Source organism: Hyla sarda, chromosome 5 (assembly GCF_029499605.1).
Source record: "Hyla sarda isolate aHylSar1 chromosome 5, aHylSar1.hap1, whole genome shotgun sequence".
NCBI lineage: Eukaryota > Metazoa > Chordata > Amphibia > Anura > Hylidae > Hyla > Hyla sarda.
Genome location: NC_079193.1, coordinates 23,517,062 through 23,540,040, shown reverse-complemented (window position 1 = coordinate 23,540,040; position 22,979 = coordinate 23,517,062).

The following is a 22,979-nucleotide window of genomic DNA, read 5'->3' as shown; positions in this document are numbered from 1 at the left end:
AGGACAAGCAGGGCTCTGTACACTGAGGACAAGCAGGGCTCTGTACACTGAGGACAAGCAGGGCTCTGTACACAGAGGACAAGCAGTGCTCTGTACACTGAGGATAAGCCGGGCTCTGTACACTGAGGACAAGCCGGGCTCTGTACACTGAGGACAAGCAGGGCTCTGTACACTGAGGACAAGCAGGGCTATGTACACCGACGACAAGCAGGACTCTGTACACTGAGGACAAGCGGGGCTCTGTACACTGAGGACAAGCAGAGCTCTGTACACTGAGAACAAGCAGGGCTCTGTACACTGAGGACAAGCAGGGCTCTGTACACTGAGGACAAGCAGGGCTCTGTACACTGAGGACAAGCAGGGCTCTGTACACTGAGGACAAGCAAGGCTCTATACACTGAGGACAAGCAGGGCTCTGTACACTGAGGACAAGCAGGGCTCTGTACACTGAGGACAAGCAGGGCTCTGTACACAGAGGACAAGCAGGGCTCCGTACACTGAGGACAAGCAGGGCTCTGTATACTGAGGACAAGCAGGGCTCTTTTCTGATGTCTTCTGGAAATTGTATTTTCAATTTCATAGCAGCTGAAGAACTACAGATTAGGGAACACACAGCATTTACCCTGCTATACAGATATGGAGAAGCGGCATGGATTGTCTGCTATAATAACTAGTTACTTGCTATTTCTTTCTACTGAAAATGTGACTGACGCAATAACAATTTACTTTCATGATATCAGTCAATAATAAGAATAATAAGAGAACTTTACAGTGTTCTTCCGAATGTCTCCTTTTTTTTTTTTTTGTGGTGATCGATAACCACCCGACGATATCACCGCCATCCCTAACAGAGCAAAGAAGAGTCCAAGGCCAGCCTAGGGTTAACGGTGGCTTCACTAGTGCCGCGCGCTATTAGAGGCGGGTCCCGGCTTCACTATGACGCCGGGCCCGCCGCGATATGATGCGGGGTCACCGTGTGACCCCGCGTTATATATCGCAGGACCGGGACCCAGGACGTACCCATACGTCCCGGGTCCTTAACCCCTTAACGACGCAGGACGTATATCCCGCGCCGCGATCCTGCATCATATCGCTTCGGTCCCGGCGCTCATCAACGGCCGGGACCCGCGGCTAATACCACACATCGCTGATCGCGGCGATGTGCGGTATTAACCCTTTAGAAGCGGCGGTCAAAGCTGACCGCCGCTTCTAAAGTGAAACTGAAAGTATCCCGGCTGCTCAGTCGGGCTGTTCGGGACCGCCGCGGTGAAATCGCGGCGTCCCGAACAGCTGATCGGACACCGGGAGGGCCCTTACCTGCCTCCTCGGTGTCCGATCGGCAAATGACTGCTCCGTGCCTGAGATCCAGACAGGAGCAGTCAAGCGCCGATAATGCCCTATGGGACCTATAACACTGCAAAAAAAAAAGTTAAAAAAAAGTGTTAATAAAGGTCATTTAACCCCTTCCCTAATAAAAGTTTGAATCACCCCCCTTTTCCCATAAAAAAAATAAAACAGTGTAAAAAAAAAAAAAAAAAACATATGTGGTATCGCCGCGTGCGTAAATGTCCGAACTATAGATATATATCATTAATTAAACCGCACGGTCAATGGCGTACACACAAAAAAATTCCAAAGTCCAAAAAAGCGTATTTTGGTCACTTTTTATACCATTAAAAAAATGACTAAAAAGTGATCAAAGAGTCCGATCAAAACAAAAATCAGACAGATATAAACTTCAGATCACGGCGCAAAAAATTAGTCCTCATTCCGCCCTGTACGTGGAAAAATAAAAAAGTTATAGGGGTCAGAAGATGACATTTTTAAACGTATACATTTTCCTGCATGTAGTTATGATTTTTTCCAGAAGTGCGACAAAATCAAACCTATATAGTAGTAGGGGATCATTTTAACCGTATGGACCTACAGAATAATGACAAGGTGTAATTTTTACCGAAATATGCACTGCGTAGAAACGGAAGCCTCTAAAAGTTACAAAATGGCGTATTTTTTTCGATTTTGTCGCACAATGATTTTTTTTTCCGTTTCGCGGTGCATTTTTGGGTAAAATGACTAATGTCACTGCAAAGTAGAATTGGCGACGCAAAAAATAAGCCATAATATGGATTTTTAGGTGGAAAATTGAAAGGGTTATGATTTTTAAAAGGTAAGGAGGAAAAAACGAAAGTGCAAAAACGGAAAAACCCTGAGTCCTTAAGGGGTTAAGAGGGTACTCCACTGGAAAAAATTTTTTTTCTTTTTTAAATCAACTGGTGCCAAAAAGTTAAATAGATTTGTAAATTACTTCTATTTAAACATATTAATCCTTCCAGAACTTATCAGCTGCTGCACGTTTCGGAGGAAGTTCTTTTCATTTAGAATTTCCTTTCTGTCTGACTACACTGCTCTCTGCTGACACCTCTGTAAATGTCAGGAACTGTCCAGAGTAGGAGCAAATCCCCATAGCAAACCTCTCCTGCTGCAGACAGTTCCTAAAATGGACAGAGGTGTCAGCAGAGAGCACTGTGGTCAGACAGAAAGGATATTCTAAAAGAAAAGAACTTCCTCTGGAACATACAGCAGGTGATAAGTACTGAAAGGGTTAAGATTTTTTAATAGAAATATTTTACAAATCTGTTTAACTTTCTGGCACCAGTTGATTTAAAACAAAATGTATTCCAGGGGAGTACCCCTTTAAAGGGACATTTCCATCTGAATAATGTATCCATATTCAAAGGATAGAGGATGACAAGCTAATTGGTGGGGTCTGAACGTTTGAACGATCCCGAGAATGGGGACAATTTTGTCCCTGAAATTAATGGTTCGCATTGTGCATGCACGACGAGCACTCCTCTCATTCTCTATGGGGCCACTGAACATTGCTGAGTTAAAGGGGTATTCCAGGCCAAAACTTTTTTTTATATATCAACTGGCTCCGGAAAGTTAAACAGATTTGTGAATTACTTCTATTAAAAAATATTAATTCTTCCAATAGTTATTAGCTTCTGAAGTTGAGTTGCTGTTTTCTGTCTAACTGCTCTCTGATGACTCATGTCCCGGGAGCTGTGCAGTTCCTATGGGGATATTCTCCCATCATGCACAGCTCCCGGGACGTGACATCATCATTGAGCAGTTAGACAGAAAACTTCAGAAGCTAATAACTATTGGAAGGATTAAGATTTTTTTAATAGAAGTAATTAACAAATCTGTTTTTTTATTTAACTCCTTTAATTGCAGGGGAAGATATTCTAAGGATCCTGAGGGGCGAACTTATTTAGATGGAAATGCCCCTTTAATTTCCCTTTAAACACTAGACAACCAGGACCCTCTAATTTACTTTTAGAACACCAGAGATGCTGTCATTAACCTCTTCACTTTGCAACATTCTAAAACTACTACTCACATTATGTGTTTAAAAGAACCCTACCATATGGCATGCTGCTATTACTGCTTTCATTACTCTAGACCACCAGGGATGCTTATAGACCAGCACAGATGCTAGATGTGACCACTCCAAAAACACTACCAGATCTTAACCCCTTCACTACCCCCCTTCACTACCTTGGAACACGTTTTATGCTTATATGCTAATATTACCCTAGACCACCAGGACTATTACCATGAAATTACCTATGAAACCTACCTAGGATAAAATATCCATTAATCTATGCTAAACGTTGAGTTAATTTCAGCGGACAATAAGGTTCGTGCTGTGATCACCTATCCTGTGGATTGAAGATTACAAGCGATATAACATTATTAACCCCTAAACCCTCTCAATCCACTAGCAGTATACATTAACCCTTACTTCACCCCAGCATGCATGGAACCAAATGTGTTAAAGGGTTACTCCGCTACCCAGCATCCGGAACATTGAGTTGCAAACGCTGTGTGCGGGCTTCCGTTTTCACGCCTGCCCCCTCATGATGCCACGCCCCGTCATGTGACGTCACGTCGGGCTCCCTCAATGCAAGTCTATGGGAGGGGGCATGATGGCCGTCGTGCCCCCTTCCCATAGACTTTCATTGAGGGGGCAGGCCGTGATGGTGGGGGGCGTGCGTGAACACGGAAGCCCGCACACAGCATTTAGAACTCAATGTTCCTGACGATGGGGAGCGGAGTAACCCTTTAAAGGGAATAAGCGTCTGATCATGGGAGGTCTGACTGCTGGGACCCGTGCCAACTCTAGAACCTAGATACTGCTGTGCATATGGGATACATTTTTAAGTGCCGGAGAACCCCTTTAAGGGGGTATTCCAGGAGAAAAAACTTTTTTTTATATATCAACTGGTTCCAGAAAGTTAAACAGATTTGTAAATTACTTCTATTAAAAAAAATCTTCATCCTTTCAATAATTATCAGCTGCTGAAGTTGAGTTGTTCTTTTCTGTCTGACAACAGTCCTCTCTGCTGACATCTCTGCTTGTCTCGGGAACTGCACAGAGTAGAAGAGGTTTGCTATGGGGATTTGCTTCTACTCTGGACAGTTCCTGAGACAGGTGTCATCAGAGAGCACTTATACAGAAAAGAACAACTCAACTTCCGCAGCTCATAAGTACTGAAAGGATTAAGATTTTTTTAATAGAAGTAATTTACAAATCTGTTTAACTTTCTGGAGCCAGTTATATATATAAAATAAATTTTTTTCCTGAATAACCCCTTTAATCCCTAAATCACAATTAGGACTCTGAAATGTGTCCTGATGATCTGAGTCCGATCCCTGACATTCATGCATAAATCAGTGTTTCCCAACCAGGGTGTTTCCAGATGTTGCAAAACTACAACTCCCAGCATGCCCGGACAGCCAAAGGCTGTCCGGGCATGCTGGGAGTTGTAGTTTTGCAACACCTGGAGGCACCCTGGTTGGGAAACAATGATGCATATGTTGACTAGTGTTGAGCGGCACAGGCCATATTCGAATATATGGACGAATATTTGTCATATATTCGCTAAATTCGCATATTCGTAATATCCACGTTAATTTTCGCATATACGAAAGATTCGCATATGCGAACATTTACATAAGCGAAAATTCGGATATATCAGAAAATTTGCATATGGGAAAATTCGTACGCCAGTCTCACACAGTAGTATTAGGAAGCAGAGAGGGATGATCACTGTGATGTGTACTGTGCAAAAAAAAAAAAAAAAAAGGAAAATTCGTAATTGCGAATATATAGTGCTATATTCGCGAATATTCACGAATTCGCGAATATGCGATATTCGCGAATAAAATTCGAATTGCGAATATTCGCGAGCAACACTAATGTTGACCAGGTTCTTTAGACTCTCATACCCCAGAACTCACATTCTACCTCCTGACATTACATCATCATAGGAATGGCCATAAGTTGTGCCAAATAAAGTCTCCATCACCTTTAAATGTCGAATTGCGGCTCATCTGTATGCATTACCCATCCCACCAAAGATATTCAAGAGTTCAATAAACATTAAGATATTTTCTAAAACAAGGGCTCAAAGACGAAATAAAACAGTGACATCAGTCATTTTACCCAAAAATTCACGGTGAAACGGAGAAAAAAAATCATTGTGCGACAAAATCAAAGAAAAAAATGCCATTTTGTAACTTTTGGGGGCTTCCGTTTCTACGCAGTGCATATTTCGGTAAAAAATGACACCTTATTATTCTGTAGGTCCATACGATTAAAATGATACCCTACTTATATAGGTTGGATTTTGTCGGACTTCTAGAAAAAATCATAACTACATGCAGGAAAATGTATACGTTTAAAAATGTCATTTTCTGAATCCTATATTTATTTTTCCACGTACAGGGCGGTATGAGGACTCATTTTTTGCGCTGTGATCTGAAGTTTTTATCGGTATGATTTTTGTTTTGATCGGACTTTTTGATCACTTTTTATTCATTTTTTAATGGTATAAAAAGTGACCAAAAATAAGCTTTTTTGGACTTTGGAATTTTTTTGCGCGTACGCCATTGACCGTGCGGTTTAATTAATGATATATTTTTATAGTTCGGACATTTACGCACGCGGCGATACCACATATGTTTATTTTTATTTTTATTTACACAGTTTTATTTTTTTTATGGGAAAAGGGGGGTGATTCAAACTTTTATTAGGGAAGGGGTTAAATGACTTTTATTAACACTTTTATTTAACTTTTTTTTTGCAGTGTTATAGGTCCCATAGGGACCTATAACACTGCACACACTGATCATTGTTATCCCATAGGGACCTATAACACTGCACACACTGATCATTGTTATCCCATAGGGACCTATAACACTGCACACACTGATCATTGTTATCCCATAGGGACCTATAACACTGCACGCACTGATCTCTCATGCTGATCACTGGCGTGTATTAACACGCCTGTGATCAGTGTTATCGGCGCTTGACTGCTCCTGGCACGGAGCAGTCATTCATCGATCGGACACCGAGGAGGCAGGTAAGGGCCCTCCCAGTGTCCTGTAAGCTGTTCTGGACACCGCCATTTCAACTCTGCGGTCCCGAACAGCCCGACTGAGCAGCTGGGTTACTTTCACTTTCACTTCAGACGTGGCTGTCAGCTTTGATCGCTGCGTCTGAAGGGTTAATACAGGGCATCACCACGATCGGTGATGTCGTATATTAGCCGCGGGTTCCGGCCGTTGATCGCTGCCGGGACCGACCCGATATGACGCGGGGACACCGCGTGACCCCGGGGCATATCGCAGGATCCGGCGGAGGTTGTAAATATACGTCCTTCGTCGTTAAAGGGGTACTCCCATGGAAACCTTTTTTTTTTTTTTTTTATCAACTGGTGCCAGAAAGTTAAACAGATTTGTAAATTACTTCTATTAAAAAATCTTAATCCTTCCAGTACTTAATAGCTGCTGAATACTATAGAGGAAATGGTTTTCTTTTTGGAACACAGAGCTCTCTGCTGACATCATGACCACAGTGCTCTCTGCTGACATCTCTGTCCATTTTAGGAACTGTCCAGAGTAGGTGAAAATCCCCATAGCAAACATATGCTGCTCTGGACAGTTCCTAACACGATCAGACATTTATCCACTATCCTGTGGATAGGAGAAAGGTTGTTCTGTAATGGAGTTCCCCTTTAACCCCTTAACGACGCAGGACGTATATTTACGTCCTGCGCCGGCTCCCGCGATATGAAGCGGGATCGCGCTGCGATCCCGCATCATATCGCGTCGGTCCCGGCGCTAATCAACGGCCGGGACCCGCGGCTAATACCCCACATCGCCGATCGCGGCGATGTGCGGTATTAACCCTTTAGAAGCGGCGGTCAAAGCTGACCGCCGCTTCTAAAGTGAAACTGAAAGTATCCCGGCTGCTCAGTCGGGCTGTTCGGGACCGCCGCGATGAAATCGCGGCGTCCCGAACAGCTGATCGGACACCGGGAGGGCCCTTACCTGCCTCCTCGGTGTCCGATCGACGAATGACTGCTCCGTGCCTGAGATCCAGGCAGGAGCAGTCAAGCGCCGATAACACTGATCACAGGCGTGTTAATACACGCCAGTGATCAGGATGAGAGATCAGTGTGTGCAGTGTTATAGGTCCCTATGGGACCTATAACACTGCAAAAAAAAAGTTAAAAAAAAGTGTTAATAAAGGTAATTTAACCCCTTCCCTAATAAAAGTTTGAATCACCCCCCTTTTCCCATAAAAAAAATAAAACAGTGTAAAAAAATAAATAAATAAACATATGTGGTATCGCCTCGTGCGTAAATGTCCGAACTATAAAAATATATAATTAATTAAGCCATACGGTCAATGGCGTACGCGCAAAAAAATTCCAAAGTCCAATAAAGCGTATTTTGGTAACTTTTTATAACATTAAAAAATGAATAAAAAGTGATAAAAAAGTCTGATCAAAACAAAAATCATACCGATAAAAACTTCAGATCACGGCGCAAAAAATTAGTCCTCATACCGCCCTTTACGTGGAAAAATAAAAAAGTTATAGGGGTCAGAAGATGACATTTTTAAATATATACATTTTCCTGCATGTAGTTATGATTTTTTCCAGAAGTGCGACAAAATCAAACCTATATAAGTAGGGGATCATTTTAACCGTATGGACCTACAGAATAATGATAAGGTGTAATTTTTACCGAAATATGCACTGCGTAGAAACGGAAGCCCCCAAAAGTTACAAAATGGCGTATTTTTTTCGATTTTGTCGCACAATGATTTTTTATTCCGTTTCGCCGTGCATTTTTGGGTAAAATGACTAATGTCACTGCAAAGTAGAATTGGCGACGCAAAAAATAAGCCATAATATGGATTTTTAGGTGGAAAATTGAAAGGGTTATGATTTTTAAAAGGTAAGGAGGAAAAACGAAAGTGTAAAAACGGAAAAACCCTGAGTCCTTAAGGGGTTAAAGGAGTACTCCGAAGCACAGTTTTTAGGGGGCAAATGAAGCATTAAGCAAAGTTATATTACTTACCTATGCACTTTCGTTTTCAATATTGGCCTCTTCATGGAGTTATCTTCTTTTTTCTGTTCAACCGGAAGCTGGGTCCTTTGATGACGTTCGACTTCGTTTTCCTCCCGATCCGCCGCCATCTTAGCCCGGTGACTCATCGCTCCCATGAGTCACTGCGGGCTGTGCCGGCCTCCCAGCCCGGCGACTCCCCCATCACTAATTTATTCATCTATGCGCTGAGCTGATCTGCCATAGGCTCAGCTCAGCAAACGCCTATCGCAGCGCTGACCGCCAATCAGCGCTTACGTCCGGCACATGCGCAAGGCCCACTATATCAAAAGAATAGGAAAATTACATGGGCCAATCAGCAAGCTTCGTTTCACGCTTGCGTACTAGCTACTCTTATTCACATACCAACACGCAGCAGCGGCCGGAAGCTCATTGGAGCTCGGCGACCATGTGAGGAGGACGCATTTTGTGAGGCGGGGATAGGGAAATAAGTGGGAGAGGAGGGGGCGTGAAATATTATAATTTCGGGGAGGGGCCGAGCAGGGGGAGCTACAGGGGAGGGCAGGAGCTGTCCGGAAGTCAGGAGCAGGCTTGCTGGGAGAAGTAGTTTTTTACATTGCGGGCAAGGAAGAGATCCCGGAAGTAACGGCTGGGCCATTTTACATGAATGAGGGGTCGTTTAAAAGGTAATTTCATGGGCTACATTGTGGCATGTTTTGGGTGGTGCATTGGAGTACTCCTTTAACAAGCTGCAGCCGCAGCCAGGAGCTCGCTCTGCAGTCCCTCTGTGACTGTGGTGCAATGTGTAGACTTTGCTTTGCTTACACAACTCAGGTCTGCGACATGATACCTGGAAGGACATATGCAGGAAACTTTCTTATGACATCACAGTTTAAGGGGTTATCAAGGAAAAAACTTTTTTTTTATATATCAACTGGCTCCAGAAAGTTAAACAGATTTGTAAATTACTTCTATTAAAAAATCTTAATCCTTTCAGTACTTATGAGCTGCTGAATTTAAGTGCTCTCTGATGACACGTGTCTCGGGAACTGTCCAGAGTAGAAACAAATCCCCATATCAAACCTCTTCTACTTTGTGCAGTTCCAGAGACAAGCAGAGATGTCAGCAGAGAGCACTGTTGCCAGACAGAAAAGAACAACTCAACTTCAGCAGCTGATAATTATTGGAAGGATTAAGATTTTTTAATAGAAGTAATTTACAAATCTGTTTAACTTTCTGGAACCAGTTGATACATAAAATACCCCTTTAAGCAGCACTACCTACAACTAGAGGAGTAATAAAGAGATTTGTGTATTGCAGAGAGGTCCTTGCTCAGCCTTCTTCTCTCTGGTGTAAATTAAATTATCCTCCTTGGAGACAAAGAAATTTGTTGTGTTTTTATCTTGACAGTGTGAAAAAGAACAGTGACTTGATTGAAGGCAGGATTTGTACTTAGGTAAAAGACGTGGGCCCTAATTAGTGTTGAGCGGCATAGGCCATATTCGAATTCGCGAATATTCGCGAATATATGGACGAATATTCGTCATATATTCGCGAATATTCGCACATTCTCGTTTTATTTTCGCATATGCGAATATTCGCGTATGCGAAAATTAACATGTGAAAATTAGCAAATTCAAAATTAACATACGCGAATATTCGCATATGCGAAAATTAGCATATGCTAATTTTCACATATGCGAATTTTCGCACGCCAGTCTCACACAGTAGTATTACAGCCTTCTTTACACCACACAAGCTGGAAGCAGAGAGGGGTGAACACTGTGATGTGTACTGTGAAGAAAAAAAAAAAAAAAAAAAAATACGAATATTCGTAATTACGAATATATAGCGCTATATTCGCGAAATTCGCGAATTCGCGAATATGCGATATTCGCGAATAATATTCGAATTGCGAATATTCGCGAGCAACACTAGCCCTAATTTACTAAGAGTAGAGTGCAGGTTTTGTTGTGTTTTTTGCTGTTCCAACCTTTTTTTCCCCATGGTATTTACTAATGTACTCTGCTTTTGGAAACTTTATACATGCTTTAAAGTGTAGGGTTTTCTTCCCAGAAAATTCATATGATTTTCAGAGTGTTTTTCAGAAAAGACGAGTGATTTTGGATGAAATGTAGGGAACACGCCCCTTTTTCCGAAAACCACGCCCGTGTTGTAGGTTTTTTTTTTCACTCTGAGTGATTCTGATTCTGTCAGGTTTTTTCTGTCGCACATTCTGTCACATGGTCCGTGCTACAGAATTTAGGCGCAAAACCCGAAAAAAAGAATAGGAATCCTGTTAGTAAAGGAGGGCCATGTGGTCTAGGTGTAGGTATGCCAAACAATAGCAAAGCTAGGAGATCTTCACATGGCTCTGGCCTGGGCCAGACTAGTTCTACAACTTTTGGGTCCACTCTTACTCCTGGGAGATGGAGGCTGGACTAGAGACCTCTTCGGCAACCATTTCTTGGGAGGATCCTATGATCAAGGCCTCATATTCCTGTGTATGTTAACCCTGTACACTTTGAATACCTCAATGTATGCAAAGAGTAAAGTGCAATACACATTTCTACATTTGCAATAACACCCCTGTACCTCATACACATTTAGGCTCTAAACAAAACCATTTTCTCTCGGTCACATGACAACTGTTTTAGGATTAGTCACTGGAGCAGTTGTACTCAGACAGTACAGACTCACTTTAAATTCTTAGGGGCACAAACCCCTTAAAAATGAATTTAGAGATTAATTAAAAAAAAATTAAAGGGTGTTAAAAATTGGAAAAATCATTTTAAAGGGGTACTCCGCCCCTAGACACATTATCCCCTATCCAAAGGATAGAGGATAAGATGTCTGATAGCAGGGGACCCCCGTGATCTCGGCTGCAGCACCCCAGACATACGGTGCATGGAGCGAACTTTGCTCTGTGCCGGATGACTGCCGATGTGGAGCGGAGGCTCTTGATGTCATGGCCACGCCCCCTCAATGCAAGTCTATGCCCTGCTTGTGATGTCACGGCCGTCACGCCCCCTCCCATATGCTTACATTGAGGGGGCATGACCATGACATCACAGTGTGGCCGTAATGCCACAAGCCCTGGCGCTGCACCCAATGCTCTAAACGAACGCCGGGTGCAGCAGGTAGATTGCGGGGGTCCCGCCGCTGGGTACCCCCACAATCTCCCTGCTGCATCCGGCATTCCTTTGGATAGGGGATAAGATGTCTAGGGACGGAGTACCCCTTTAAGGAGGAATAAATCTGAGTTACAACCTTTTCTCTTGGTCTCCCCCCAGGCCTGCAGAGTTTGATTGAAAAGGTTTAGAACATTCTCTGACAATAAAATAAATATCAGTCCTTTAAAATGTCCAATTCAAGTCTTTTCAGTTCTTCCCAAAAAATTGGCAAAATTTCGGGAACACTGTCAGGTAATTGAGCAGTAACCAGCTACATAATAAACCCCCCTGAATTTACAGCATTCTAAAAATATCATAAATGTATAAAATGTAATTTTTATGGATTTCAGGGATTTTTCGCTGTTTTCGTTATGACATGAAAAGCGAAGTTGTAAATTTAAAAGCATCAATGTCCTTTTCCGCCATCTATTCAGACAAATTGCGGCAAAAACTGCTGATTGCCGGCGCCTCACACCGTGATTCAGATTACCGAACACCTCCTTACGCCTTTTGTTCACAGTGTTTAGAAAATCCATTTTCACCATGCGCCTCCTATAAATGCTTTCAGCTATCCTTGTGCTAATGATGAGATTCTGTGCCGCTGTTCCCTTTTGTGTATTAAACAACTTTTAATAGAATTTCTTTTTTCCATTGAGTGCAAAGATTTTTATTTTTTCATTTTTTATCTTTCAACCTTAAGGCTAAGTTTCTACTTGTTTTTTTTTTTTTTTCCTGTTCCATGATGGGAGTAGTAGTACCTGTACTAATTGACAAATCGCCCCAGGTCCATTGCGATCCTTCTGTATCATTTATAGATGCGGACGGCCGGTCTTCTATGGTCCCCTGCACTGCCGTATATATACACATATTCATATTTCCAACAGAGAGCTGTGATTGGCCAGATGGTTCCAGCCAATCACAACTCTATGTGGGAAATATGAATGTGTGTGTATATATATATATATACGATCTTTGCCGCCGCATCTATACTTTATACAGGAGGATCGCAGTGGGTGTAAGGCGTGACACCCGCTGTGATCTTTCCTTAACTGCAAGTACTACTACTCCCAACATGGAGCACACTCTGCTCAATGCTGAGAGCTGTAGTACCTGCATTAATAGACAGATCGCAACAGGTGTCAGAAGTGACACTTGCTGCCGTCTGTCTATTAATGCAGGTACTACAGCTCCCAGCATGGAGCAGAGTGTGCTCCATGTTGGGAGTAGTAGTACCTGCAGTTAAGGACAGATCACTGCGGGTGTCATTCCTGACACCCCTGCTGCGATCGTCCTGTCTATTGCAGAGATGCAGAGCGGCTTTCTCCTGCGCTCGCATCTCTGCACTATACTCCGGCCAGTGATATGAATAGAACATCACTCATTCATATGTCCCTCAGAGCAGTGATTGGCTTCAACCATCCGGCCAATCCCCACTCTGGGCGGAAAATATGAGGTAGTGATGTTCTATTCACATCACTGGCCGGAGTACAGAGCAGAGATGTGAGCGCTGTATAGAGCCGTTCCGCATCCCTGGTATATTATGGACGATCGCATCGGGTGTCACGACTGACACCCGGGGCAATATGTCTATTAGTACAGGTACTACTACTCCCATCATGGAACAGTCTGTTCCATGTTGGGAGTAGCAGTACTACCTAAAAAATGTAAAAAATAGAGGGGAAAAAACTGAAATACACACACACACACTTTATTAAAATTTAATAACACATTTTGTTATAAAAAAAAAATAATAATTTTGTTAAATACATTTTGAGCTGTAATGATGAGATTGAGGTTGAAGGACCTGTGATGTGGATGTAATAAGGGCAAAAAATAGAATGGGTGTGGCTTGCAGGGGGCATAGCTTGTGAGAGGGGTGTGGCTTGCAGGGGGCATAGCTTGTGAGAGGGGTGTGGCTTGCAGGGGGCATAGCTTGTGAGAGAGGTGTGGCTTTCAGGGGGCATAGCTTGTGAGAGGGGTGTGGCTTGCAGGGGACATAGCTTGTGAGAGGGGTGTGGCTTGCATGGGGCATAGCTTGTGAGAGGGGTGTGGCTTGCAGGGGGCATAGCTTGTGAGAGGGGTGTGGCTTGCAGGGGGCATAGCTTGTGAGAGGGGTGTGGCTTGCAGGGGGCATAGCTTGTGAGAGGGGTGTGGCTTGCAGGGGGCATAGCTTGTGAGAGGGGTGTGGCTTGCAGGGGACATAGCTTGTGAGAGGGGTGTGGCTTGCAGGGCGCATAGCTTGTGAGAGGGGTGTGGCTTGCAGGGGGCATAGCTTGTGAGAGGGGTGTGGCTTGCAGGGGGCATAGCTTGTGAGAGGGGTGTGGCTTGCAGGGGGCATAGCTTGTGAGAGGGGTGTGGCTTGCATGGGGCATAGCTTGTGAGAGGGGTGTGGCTTGCAGGGGGCATAGCTTGTGAGAGGGGTGTGGCTTGCAGGGGGCATAGCTTGTGAGAGGGGTGTGGCTTGCAGGGGGCATAGCTTGTGAGAGGGGTGTGGCTTGCATGGGGCATAGCTCGTGAGAGGGGTGGGGCTTGCAAACACACATTAGGAGATGCATAGCAGAACTTGTGAAGTATGGTACCAGAAGTCCCATAGACTTACATAGGATGTTAGACAAAAAACTTGACCCTTGCGAATTGGGGTGGGTTAGGGTTAATTTATCTATCATATATTCTTAGTTGACATTATAATATGTGACCATGTTTTATAGAAATAGCTTCAGACATTTGGAAATGATGCTGGAACATACACACATACATACACATATAGATACACATACATACACATACATACAGACATACACATACATACATATACATGCATACACACATACATATACATACATACATACACACATACACACACATACATACACACTTACACATACATATATACATACACACAATACATACATATACCCACATACACATACATACATATACATGCATACACACATACATACACACATATACATACACACATACATAGACATACACACATACATACATACATATACATACACACATACATACACACATATACATACACACATACATACATACATATACATACACACATACATACATACATATACATACACCCACATACACATACATATACATGCATATACACATACATACACACATATACATACATACATAGACACACACAAAACATACATATACATACACCCACATACACATATACATACATACACACATACATACAAACAATACATACATATACAAACACCCACATACACATATGCATACACACACACACACATACCCACATGAGGGACACTTATTGTAAATGAAGCATTTTTACAGCTTTTTTGTGTGTGCTGGTAATGTGTAGGTGTACCAAATGTATTAAATGGATGCAGGGCATTTGATACATTTTGTGCAGTTACACATTTCCTGGAATTTCCCTGGTTTACTCATTGCACATTTTTAATCCTGCTGCGCAACAATTTGCTAATTTTCTACACATACACCCAAAAGCTAAGCCAGGTCTGAGGCTGGTGTTTTTTGCGACTTTTTGGAAGTGTAGTGAAAAGGATAAATGGCGTATTGAACATTAACATTGTAAAGAATGTGTATTTGAAAAGTCACTGCTACTAAACTGCGCCTAATATAGACAACAAAACAGCTGTAAATGTAATGATAAATGTCCCCCTTTGAATATGATATATTGTTAATATTACTATGATTGTTATTATTATTATTGCAATTTTGTTAGAATTTTGCATAGTTTCTTTTATTAACCCCTTAAGGACCCAGCCATTTTACACCTCAGGACCCGGCCATTTTTTGCACATCTGACCACTGTCACTTTAAACATTAATAACTCTGGGATGCTTTTAGTTATCATTCTGATTCCGAGATTGTTTTTTCGTGACATATTCTACTTTAACATAGTGGTAAAATTTTGTGGTAACTTGCATCCTTTCTTGGTGAAAAATCCCCAAATTTTATGAAAAATTTGAAAATTTTGCATTTTTCTAACTTTGAAGCTCTTTGCTTGTAAGGAAAATGGATATTCCGAATAATTTTTTTTTTATTCACATATGCAATATGTCTACTTTATATTTGCATCATAAAATTGACGTGTTTTTACTTTTGGAAGACATCAGAGGGCTTCAAAGTTCAGCAGCAATTTTCCAATTTTTCACAAAATTTTCAAACTCACAATTTTTCATGGACCAGTTCAGGTTTGAAGTGGATTTGAAGGGTCTTCATTTTAGAAATACCCCACAAATGACCCCATTATAAAAACTGCACCCCCCAAAGTATTCAAAATGACATTCAGTCCGCGTTTTAACCCTTTAGGTGTTTCACAGGAATAACAGCAAAGTGAAGGAGAAAATTCACAATCTCCATTTTTTACACTTGCATGTTCTTGTAGACCCAATTTTTGAATTTTTACAAGGGGAAAAAGGAGAAAATTTATACTTATATTTGTAGCCCAATTTCTCTCGAGTAAGCACATACCTCATATGTCTATGTAAAGTGTTCGGCGGGCGCAGTAGAGGGCTCAGAAGCGAAGGAGCGACAAGGGGATTTTGGAGAGTACATTTTTTTGAAATGGTTTTTGGGGGGCATGTTGCATTTAGGAAGCCCCTATGGTGCCAGAACAGCAAAAATCCCCCACATGGCATACCATTTTGGAAACTAGACCCCTTGAGGTACGTAACAAGGAATAAAGTGAGCCTTAATACCCCACAGCTGTTTCACGACTTTTGCATATGTAAAAAAATAAAAAAAAAATTTCACTAAAATGTGTGTTTCCCCCCAAATTTCACATTTTTGCAAGGGTTAATAGCAGAAAATACCCCCCAAACATTGTAACCCCATCTCTTCTGAGTATGGAGGTACCCCATAAGTTGATCTGAGGTGTACTATGGGTGAACTACAATGCTCAGAAGAGAAGGAGTCATATTTGGCTTTTTGAGAGCAAATTTTGCTCGGGGGCATGTCGCATTTAGGAAGCCCCTATGGTGCCAGGACAGCAAAAAAAAAACACATGGCATACCATTTTGGAAACTAGACCCCTCGGGGAACGTAACAAGAAATAAAGTGAGCCTTAATACCCCACAGGGGTTTCACGACTTTTGCATACGTAAAAAAAAAAAAAAAAAAAAATCACTAAAAGGTGTGTTTCCCCCCCAAATTTCACATTTTTGCAAGGGTTAATAGCAGAAAATACCCCCCAAAATTTGTAACCACATCTCTTCTGAGTATGGAGGTACCCCAAAAGTTGACCTGAAGTGCACTACGGGCGAACTACAATGCTCAGAAGAGAAGGAGTCATATTTGGCTTTTTGAGAGCAAATTTTGCTCGGGGGGCATGTCGCATTTAGGAAGCCCCTATGGTGCCAGGACAGCAAAATAACCCCCACATGGCATACCATTTTGGAAACTAGACCCCTTGAGGAACGTAAGAAGGCGTAAAGTGAGCATTTACCCCCCCACTGGTGTCTGTCATATCTTTGGAACAGTGGGCTGTACAACATTTTTTATTTGCACAGCCCACTGTTCCAAAGATCCGTCAGACACCTGTGGGGGGTAAATTCTCACTGCACCCCTTATTACATTACGTGAGGGGTGTAGTTTCCGAAATGGGGTCACATGTGGGGTTTTTTTTTTTTTGCATTTGTCAAAACCGCTGTAACAATCAGCCACCCCTGTGCAAATCACCTCAAATGTACATGGCGCACTCTCCCTTCTGGGCCTTGTTGTGCGCCCCCAGAGCACTTTGCGCCTACATATGGGGTATCTCCGTACTCGGGAGAAATTGCGTTACAAATTTTGGGGGGCTTTTTTCCCCTTTACCTCTTGTCAAAATGAAAAGTATAGGGCAACACCAGCATGTTAGTGTAAAAAGTTTATTTTTTTTACACTAACATGCTGGTGTAGACCCCAACTTCACCTTTTCATAAGGGGTGAAAGGAGAAAAAGCCCCCCAAGATTTGTTAGTCAATTTCTCCCGAGTACGGCGATACCCCATATGTGACCCTAAACTGTTGCCTTGAAATACGACAGGGCTCCGAAGTGAGAGCGCCATGCGCATTTGAGGCCTGAATTAGGGATTTGCATAGGGGTGGACATAGGGGTATTCTACGCCAGTGATTCCCAAACAGGGTGCCTCCAGCTGTTGCAAAACTCCCAGCATGCCTGGACAGTCAACGGCTGTCCGGCAATACTGGGAGTTGTTGTTTTGCAACAGCTGGAGGCTCCATTTTGGAAAGAGTGGCGTACCAGGTGTTTTTCATTTTTATTGGGGAGGGAGGGGGCTGTGTAGGGGTATGTGTATATGTAGTGTTTTTTACTTTTTATTTTATTTTGTGTAAGTGTAGTGTAGTGTAGTGTTTTTAGGGTACAGTCGCACGGGCGGGGGGGTTACAGCGAGTTTGAGCTGCCGCGCAAAATTTGCTGCATTGCAAACTTGCAGCCCGATACTCACTGTAAGCCGCCTGCCCATGTGAGTGTACCCTGTACATTCACAGGGGGGGGACCTCCAGCTGTTGCAAAACTACTACTCCCAGCATGCCTGAGAATGTTTGGGAGTTGTGGTTTTGCAACAGCTGGAGGCACACGGGTTGGGAAACACTGAGTTAGGAAACAATGTTTCCCAACCAGTGTGCCTCCAGCTGTTGCAAAACCACAACTCCCAAACATTCTCAGGCATGCTGGGAGTAGTAGTTCGGCAACATCTTTAGAGCCAGATGTTGCCGAACTACAACTCCCAGCATGCTTGGAGTTGTAGTTTTGCAACATCTGGAGGACTAGTTTGCAGACCACTAATACAGTGGTTCCCAATCTGTGCCCTTCCAGATGTTGCAAAACTACAACTCCCAGTATGCCAAAACTGTCCAGGCATGCTGGGAGTTGTAGTTCTGCAACATCTGAAGGGCCAGATGTTACAGAACTACAACTCCCTGCATGCCTGGACAGTAAGGGCATGCTGAGGATGTGTAGTTTTGCAACATCTGGAAGGGCACAGTGGTCCAAAAACTGTGGACCTCCAGATGTTGCAAAACTGCAACTCCCAGCATGCCCAGACGCCAAGGGCTGTCTGGGCATTCTGGGAGTTGTAGTTTACAGGGTCCTATTATAGCAATGCATGTCGCTTTACGGCGACGTGCATTGCTGTAAAGGGCCCGACCGCGGCTGAAGATCTACTCACCTGTCGCCGCCGCCGCCATCTTCCTCGCCGGGATCCGGGTCTTCAGGGACGAGGTAAGTACCGGGGCCGGTCCCCAGCACTCCCCCGTCCCCCGCCGCGTCCTCCGGTCTTCCTCCCGTCCTCTCCGGACTTTCAGGGGCCGGGCAGGACGGGAGGAAGTAACCGCCCCCCCTCCTGCGATTGGTCGGTTCACTAACCGACAGATCGCAGGGGATCGGAGGAGGTGGCCGGCTTGCCACCTCGCTCCGATACTTCAGCATGGTCCTGGCTGTCTGTGACAGCCGGGATCATGCGAAATTACCGGGCGGTCGGGTCCCAGAGACCCGATCAGCCCGGTATCGCCGCAGATCGCAAGGGCGATTTCCCTTGCGATTTGCGGCGATCGCCGACATGGGGGGCCTACATGGCCCCCCTCGGCGTTTGCCCTGGATGCCTGCTGAAGGATTTCAGCAGGCATCCAGTTCCGATCTCTGCCCGGCGAGCGGCAGAGACCGGAAAACGCCAGGACGTACGGGGACGTCCTGGGTCCTTAAGGCCCAGGGTGCGGGGACGTCCCCGTACGTCCTGAGTCCTTAAGAGGTTAATGTCTCATGTTATGTATTATTATAATAATATTATGAATAATAATATTCTTGATATATATTTTTTTAATTTATTTTAGATATAGATTCATTATTTGTTTTAAAGTGTAGGATCTTACTAGTTATCCTGAAATGTTATTAATAAATGCCCCCTTAGGTCATGTGCATGGAGTTTATATGGCAGCACATGGAGGCCCTACAGCTCTGTACTGCGGAGCTATAGGCATTTGATGTGTCACAATATGCTACCCCCTTATGGCACCATATGGCACATATATGTTTACCTAGGAGCAATGCTTCTAATAGGGAATACCTACATAATATAGAAAGTTATGTCATGTGTAATTTATTTTCTTATGGCCAAATATGCCTTTCACGTGAGTCATATAGAGGTTTATGAAAGGTCCCATAGTCTGCTATTGATTCTTCATTATATAGTACTATAATATGTGACCCTTAAAGTGTACCTGTCAGATCCCAATATAATAGCATATTAACAGTGCAAACTGTCTTTTCCATCTTGTCAAAGGGAGGGTGTGTGCCCTTCTCTTGCCTGCACTGTGATGACTCCTCCCCCTCCCTCACTTTGCTGACTCACTGCTCTCGGGAGCCCAGCAGCCCTGCTCTGTAACTCTTTCCTCTCTGGTTTTATGCTGTACACACACACACACACACACACACACACAATGGTTATTGGAAATTGCCCGTACTCTACCACCAAAGACAATATGGTGAGTGTATAACTTACATATTCCTACATCATTCATGTGTGTCATCCTTAGGCAGTCCTGCAATGCTGGGACTTATAGTTTTTGATTAGCTGGAGGAACTCTGTTTGGATAACTCTTTTTACAGCAGTGTTGCCTACTGCTTTTGCAAAACTACAACTCCCAGCATGTCCAGACATCCTTTGACTGTCCAGGCATGCTTGGAGTTGTAGTTTTGCAGCACAGTACAGCACATATTTGGTAAAACTCTGTGTTACAGCAGTGTTACTGCAGGCTGTGTTCCTCCTGCAGCCTTGTCAATCAGCCATCTCGTGTCCATGACCCTTGGACACATTCATGCTGCTGTGGGACTCAGTGTCCCAGGAGGTATGGGGACCCCTAGTGATGGGATTTTCAGAGGCAGTTTTCTTTAATAAAATGTGATTTAAAAAAAAAAGTATATTAGGAAAACTATTGTTTTGCCAACATGTAAAACATATAAAAAGTTTTTATATCTGACAGTGCCCATTTAAATGCAGAAGTGACCCAATAATAAGGTTGCAAGGAATTGGAATTTCACCATCAGTACTAGATAGGTAAAGAAGTTTGCTTCAAGTAGTTGCCAAACCAGCGTCAGATAATAAAGCAGTGGGCATGGTGAGATAGTGGACACTGTCATGTTTCAAAAAGAGCACCACACCTCTGTAGCATGATTGCGGTATTGCAGTGTGGCCCATTCTACTTTAGTGGAGCTGAGCTGTACGGTGTCAATTTTAGGACAGCATCAGCCGTCAGCTGTACCTCGCTCATCCTTCAGCCAAAACGGTGTACCACCTCCTCCCTCAGACAAATCGCTGTCAGTTTTCAGCCATACCTCCCTCATCCTTCAGTGAAAACTGCATCCCGCCTCCTCCCTCCTCCATCAGGCGTCAGCCAAAACCTTTGTCAACCTAAACTCTGTCATACCTCAGACGATAATGAAAGTGCTGAGTCAGCAGAGCAGAGCTTCGGCAGACCTGCTAGCACAGACAGTGTGTGATTGGCTGCCAGCACAGATACTGTGATTGGTTGATGGGAGGGTGTGTGCAGTTCCGCTCCACTGTCTGGACACACTTCTTTACAAACCCTAATTCTCTCATGTACCCAGCTTTTCCCGATTCCTGCAAAACAAACCTAAGCTCTCAGCTTTTCCTGATTCCTGCAAAACCTACAGGAATCGGGAAAAGCTGAGTACAATCGGGAAAAGCTGAGTACATAACTGTAGGTTTTGCAGGAATCGGGAAAAGCTGAGTACATAGCTTTAGGTTTTTCAGGAATCGGGAAAAGCTGAGTACATAGCTTTTCCCGATTCCTGAAAAACCTACAGTTATGTACTCAGCTTTTCCCGATTCCTGAAAAACCTACAGTTATGTACTCAGCTTTTCCAGATTCCTGAAAAACCTACAGTTATGTACTCAGCTGTAGGTTTTTCAGGAATCAGGAAAAGCTGAGTACATAACTGTAGGTTTTTCAGGAATTGGGAAAAGCTGAGTACATAACTGTAGGTAGGTTTTGCAGGAATCGGGAAAAGCTGAGAGTGTAGGTTTGTTTTGCAGGAATCGGGAAAAGCTGGGTACAAAGCTGGGTACATGAGAGATTAGGGTTTGTAAAGAAGTGTGTCAAAACAGTGGAGCAGGACTGCACACACCCTTCCATCAACCAATCACAGTGTCTGTGCTGACAGCCAATCACACACTGTCTGTGCAAGCAGATCTGCCGAAGCTCTGCTGACTCAGCACTTTCATTTTCGTCTGAGGTATGAAAAATTACAAAGGTTTTGGCTGACGCCTGACGGAGGAGGGATGAGGCGGGACGCCGTTTTGGCTGAAGGATGAGCGAGGTATAGCTGTCGGCTGATGATGTCCTAAAATGGACACCGTAGAGCTGCAATACAATACTTGTAATACCACTAGATGGTCACTAGATGGCAGAACCAGGCTTCATCTATAGCAGTTGCCTTTTTCTGGATCCTTAGGCTATGTTCACACGTCAGTAAAATTTGCGCAAGGTCCGCCGGGAGGAAACAGACAGACATTCCGGAAATTTGCATGTCCTGCCTCCGCTAGGACTGCTCAGAAATGCTTCATCTCTACAGACAAAAAGGCATTTGTGAGCAATAAACATGTTCATTGTAGCTTCGGATGCCAAAGTCAGGATTTCCTCAGCAGATCTTTCCTCGACAAAAATTTGTCGTGTGCATCATGGTGCAGCAGAATTCTATTGAAATCAATGGGACTTTTTTTTAGTCCCTATAGGGGACTATAACATGCAATCTTGTGATTGCTTTCACTGTTCAATGCTAAACTTTGGCTCAGTATTGATCAGTGTTATCGGTGCTCTGCTGCTCTAGCCTGCCATGGCTGACTGGGGACATCAGAGCACTGATCGGACAGCGAGGAGGCAGGTAAGGGCCTTTCCGCTTCCACTCAGCTGATCAGGACCCACAATTTTGTCGTAGATGTCCCAACCAGCTCCCCTGAGTTAACCGGCACCCTCAACTCCCGGCATTAACCGTGGGTCCTGGCTGATGATAGCAACTGGGACCCATGGGTAGGAAGTGTGCTCAACTCGTGAGCACGCTTCAAACCCCGGTAATGGTACCAGGGCATATCTAGTACTTAAAGGGAAACTCTGGTGTTTTTTTTTTGTTTTTTTTTATTTAAATCAACTGGTGCCAGAAAGTTAAACAGATTTGGAAATTACTTCTATTTAACCTCTTAAATGGGAACTCCGGTGGGGAAAAATTTAAAATCAACTGGCTCCAGAAAATTAAACAGATTTGTAAATTACTTCTATTTAAAAATATCAACTCTTCTAGTACTTATCAGCTGCCTAAACTACAGATATACGACAGAGACATTTG